Below are 5,349 nucleotides of genomic sequence, written 5' to 3' on the forward strand. Positions count from 1 at the left end.
GAATAAAGTTCAAAAGCGTAGTATGATAGTTTGTAGTGCTTTAACCTATTTTTTCATCCATTGATTGTCCAAAGTCTTTACTTTTCCACATTATTTTAGTTTGATTTTAGTTTATAAACTTTCACAACTCTTTTAGTTATGTTTACACTAGTTTAATCTTAATTGTAAATTGGAATTGGATAGTTTTAATCATAAGTCTCGGAGGGATCGATATTTAACTTTTCATAAGGCCACTGTATTACTTGGTTAGACCACTTCCACTTTCGTATGCGCTTGGGCACAATAAGTTTTTGGCGCCGTTTCCAGGGACTTATGATTTGACAACTATTTTTGTTTTAGTTTTACTTTTTAGATTTCTTTGGTGCTTTTCACTTAGTCTTGGTATTGAATTTGTAGGAAATAGGTTTATAGATTAGTAAGGTGGAAAGGGATAGGGAGGTGGTTGAACCAAGCACGGAACTCGAGCAATGCTTTTATCAATTAAGCAATGCTTTTATGAATTGAGCAATGCTTCTCCTCTATATCCTGCAAATCCAAGAGGAACACGACAGTCCTTCCCTCATGGCTCAAGATCAACCAGTACACAGGATAGTTCAAGAAGTGGCAATCTAACTTCCAATAAATTTGACCTCCCTTTTTCAGAAATAGGCAGCTGGAGGTAGCTTTGAGTTGCAACAGAACATACTACAACTTTTGATTATCAGTGGACAGTTTATGGGGCTTTCACATGAAGATCCACAAGTCCTTATGCGAAACTTTCTAGAGATAAGTGGCACATTCATCCCTATAGGTGTGTCAACTGATTATGTTAGGTTAAAACTATTGCCCTTTGCACTACTAGGGAAATCAAAGAAGTAGTTGAACGCTGAGATGGAAGGTTCAATCACAAGTTGAGATGACTTGGCCCAAAAATTCCTCATCCAATTCTTTCAATCAGGCAAGACTACGAGACTGCGCAATGAGATTGTATGCTTTAAACAAAATCCCTATAAGAATTTATGTCATGCATGGGAGAGGTTCAAAGTTCTTCTTCAGGACTGTCTACATCATCATCAATAAAATGAGGTATTAGCTCACACTTTTATTGAGGCACTTGATCACAACACAAAAATTTTGCTAGATTCAGCTGTAGGTGGTCAAGCTTTATTATTGACGTATGATGAACTGTATACCTTGTTCAGCCAGATTGCACAAAGAAATCCTAAATGCCATTGGGACTCAAGAAATACTACAAAGAAGGTTGCAAGTATGTTGGAGGTGGATAAATTTACTGCTATATCCGCCCACATTGCTGCACTGCAAAATCAGTTAAATACTTAGTTCAACAATATGAAATTAGGGGTTACACAGCCTGCATCAATAGTCAATGCAATTCACCAGACAAGTACTGGGTGCGAGATTTGTGGCAACAGTGGTCACTTTGCGGCTATGTATGCTACAAATCCTGAGTTAGTGATATTCATGGGCAATACTTAAAGGCCGAATTATGGAAATACCTACAATCTAAAGTGGCAGACTCAGCCACCAAATCCATCATGGAATAGTAAATAGCAGTAGTATCCATAACAATAGTTTTAGCAATAACAGCAGAATTAGGCCACAACTCAAACTAGAAATATGGAAGAGATGCTGAAACAAATTTAGCTGCTCAAGAACAATTGCCAGCAGATATAAAGAGTCAGCGAAAGACTACTAGGAACTTGGAGATACAGGTTAGGCAGATACAATAGGCATAAAATGCCAGGCCTCAAGGTGGTTTTCCAAGTACTACTGAAACTCCTACATAAGTAATGAAAATCACTTTGAGGAGTGGAAAAGATCTAAATAAAGAACCTCCAAGGGCAACTAAGGAGGTAGATGTGGAGATAGCTCCTACACCGCTTGTAAACAAAGTTGCTAAAAATTCAAGAAAGTCTAAGTTCTCAAAAGCCAAAGTTGCTAAAAGTTGAGGAAGTCTAATGCTCGAAAGCCAAAGTTTCTAAATGGGTGACCAATAGCCTACCACCACCGTTCCCATAGAGGCCTATTCAAGAAAAGGTGTATACATGCTTCAAGAAGTTCTTTGACATATTTAGAGAGCTTCACATTAACTTACTAAGGAGTGTAGCTCTGTGGTGATGCAGGAAATGCTGTAGGATGTTGCAATAGTAGCACTCACTAAGGAGTGTAGCTCTGTGGTGATGCAAAAAATGCTCGAAAAGCTCAAAGACTTTAGGAGTTTCACTCTCCCAATTCAAATTAGCAATAGTGAGGTGGTCTACACACTTAGTGATTTAGGGGAAAGCATCAACTTGATTCCTCTATCCTTGTTCAATACCTTGGTCTTAGGGAAGTCGAGGCCAAGCTCTGTGATACTCCGGTAGATCAGACCCTTGCCCATCTTTAAGGAATTATAGAGGATGTTCTTATCAAAGTTGGTAAGTTTATTATTCTTGCGATTTTATTATTTTAGCTTTTAAGGTAGATAAAAGAGTGCTAGTCATCTTGGGATGTCCATTCTTGGTGATGAGAGGAGCATTGATAGATGTGAGAAAGGGAATGCTTACAATGAGGCTGGATGATAAAGAGACAATTTTCAAAATGTACAAACCACTCAAAAAACTATCCTACCACAAGGATTTGTGCATGATTACATCGACTGAAGGGGGTAAGTGTAGGGTAGTGGAGTCTATTCCATAAAAAAACTCTTCAAACTTCCTCATTAAGTTGTCCAAGCCTCAAATACCTCAGCCTGAAATGATGCAGATTGATGATCCTAAAAAGGATAGTGTTAAGAAACCTATTGACCTTGATAGTTCACACTCAAGAGGTCAGAAATGAATAAGAAGATGGCCTCCAAGTAGGAGGAATAGGATAAAGGAAAATAGATAAGTCATAGTTTAGGTCGTGCCGCAACACTAAATCAGGTGCTGCTTGGGAGGCAACCTAAGTTAAGATAGGTTTTATTTTTAGTATTTTTAGTTGTTACTATACTAGTTTTGTTTTTGATGAGTCACAGGTTGATGGGAAGTCTGAGTACTGGAAAACCTGAGCTAAGAAGTATGGAGAAGACTAAGTGTGGGGTCCCAGGACCCTCTTGATATATTAATATGCTACTAGCTAGGCCTAGAGGCCTCAGAGAGTAATTTTATATCTACTTTTAAGTATACTTTGGGGACAAAGTAGATTTTTAAGTATGGGGTGGGAAAATTTCCATTTTAGGAGTAATTTTAAAATTTTGTCTTAATAATAAGTGAGATATTCTTATTGGTGCTATGTTTGACTGCATAATGAAATTGTTTTGATTGTATAAACATGTTGATTGTGTGAATCTCTATTTTTTAGACTCCTAGGCTTATGTTTATAACTCTTTTGCTTGGTGATTTAGTTATTGAATTCATTCTATTGTCTGTTTAAGAGTATATGATGATCCTGCTTGAGTTGAGCATGTGCCATGTGAGGTGAGGTTGTTGTGTATTCCTTGTTACACTTGATGCTAGAACTTTCCTAGTATGTTTAAAAAGAAAAATAAAGAGTGCATGTTTAGGAGATTATATAGTCATTTCTTTAATAGCCATGTTTCATACCTTCTTTTGACCTATCCTTGTACAAAATCCTAGTTTTCCCCATCGAGCCTTTAGCTTATTCTTTGAAGCCCCATATGTAGCCTAATCCCATCTTTGATTGACTTTAATTTGATCCAAAGATCCTACGTGCTTTAGAGTACAAATAAATTAAGTTAAGGAGTTGGAAATTCAAGAAGGAAAATGTGAAATTAAAGCCCCTAAGTAATAGCTATTGGTGTTCAAAAAACTAATATGTGTTTTGATTGGGAGATGAGTAGCAAAAAGAATACAAATTTGTTCAAATTGAATAGGATGTGAATAGAAAATACTCCCAACATAGTGTTTGTGAATGAGCTTATTGAGATGGGAAAAACAAAAGATAGGGGTAAGCAAAAATGGTGTAAAGTTGTTGTTGAAGGTGAGTTGATCGTATAATGTGATGTATTAACGTGCTTAGGGAAGATAGTCACTATTACTGGCCAGAATAGTTCCTAACCGTCCCTTAGCTTATATTACAACCCTTTAAGACCTATTTAATCCTAAGCTTTAGCATTCTAATATTAGTTGAGTACTACACTAAGGAAAAACATATGGTTCATTTTGTGTAATTTGTGAATTCCTTACGAGAGTAAGTGTAATTTGATTCTTGTACCCATTCTGTGATAAATTGCTTTTGTGAGAGAGGTTATGGGTAACTCTCTTGTTGTAAGAGAATATGTTTGATGACAGTTGGGTGAATTATATGATGTATATGATTGAACAATATGTATGAGTTTTCCAACTAGGTGATTCAATTATTGAGGCTAGGATGTTTGGAGTAGTAGTCTTTAACTTTCAAATGTGTACAGAACATTCTTAGTGTAGAAACTTGCATTCTATGTAGTCATTGTAGTACTAGATTGACTGTATTTCTTTTATTAGAAGTGTAGATTCACCTTATCTTATGATTCTTAGATTAAGGAGTTGTTCGAGGATGAACGAGGCTTTAAGTGTGGGTGATGATCTGAGGTGATTTTATGCACTTTAGTGTTGTTATCCTAGTCTATTTAGCCTTGTTTTGAGGACTTCTTGGGTTTTTAATGTGTTAATAATGATATAATTTAGAATCTAAGTGTGTAAGTACTTAATTACAATGCTTTTGGTGTCTTTCAAACAAGTTTGTATCTAAATTGGTCACTCAGAGTTCAAACGAGAAAACTAGTTTTACTAGCTTGAGATAGATGTTGTTCTAGTCTATCTCAATGGATTCTAACGTGATTAATGAGTTACTAAGGTTATTATTATGTAATTATTCATGGAAATTTTTTTTATAATGTTCAAGGATCATTTTAATCAATCCAAGAGTCAAAAGAATAAGTTAAAGATCAACGTGGGCAAGCCTAATCTTACTTGAGTTTCTAGTTCACTGTTCTTGATATTGTGTTGTTTTGAGCTCTAATCCATGGTTTATGATGATGTAGGATGATTTTTGAGATGATTATGGTGATATATGGAGGATATAAAAGCTTTAAATCAAAGGGAAATGACACCACAAGACTTATGAGTGAAGGGAAAGTGCATAAACAAGTTTAAACGTCAAAATGCAACTTCCAGAAAGGCCTACCGATATAGGAGTGCTGCAACCCCTACTTGAATTGAATAAGGGTTGTACCATGACCACTAAATGACTTAATAATCCATGGATCCGTTACCATCACTCCACTTGACCATCCAATGCAGGGCACCACCCATTCCACACATGGCCAAAAGCCTTGGCTTATAAATAGGACTCTTGTACTCATTGTTAAACACCTTGGACGTCTTG

General features: G+C 36.2%; 1 non-coding gene across 1 annotated transcript; it reads right to left on the reverse strand.

The window, feature by feature from the left end:
• Nucleotides 1-948: 948 nt before the first annotated feature.
• On the reverse strand, nt 949-1,055 carry LOC124890213. The gene has a single exon (XR_007049014.1). It is a non-coding gene; the product is annotated as a small nucleolar RNA R71 (small nucleolar RNA).
• Between the last annotated feature and the right edge of the window lie 4,294 nt (nt 1,056-5,349).

This window comes from Capsicum annuum, unplaced genomic scaffold (genome assembly GCF_002878395.1).
Source record: "Capsicum annuum cultivar UCD-10X-F1 unplaced genomic scaffold, UCD10Xv1.1 ctg13586, whole genome shotgun sequence".
Taxonomy (NCBI): Eukaryota; Viridiplantae; Streptophyta; class Magnoliopsida; order Solanales; family Solanaceae; genus Capsicum; species Capsicum annuum.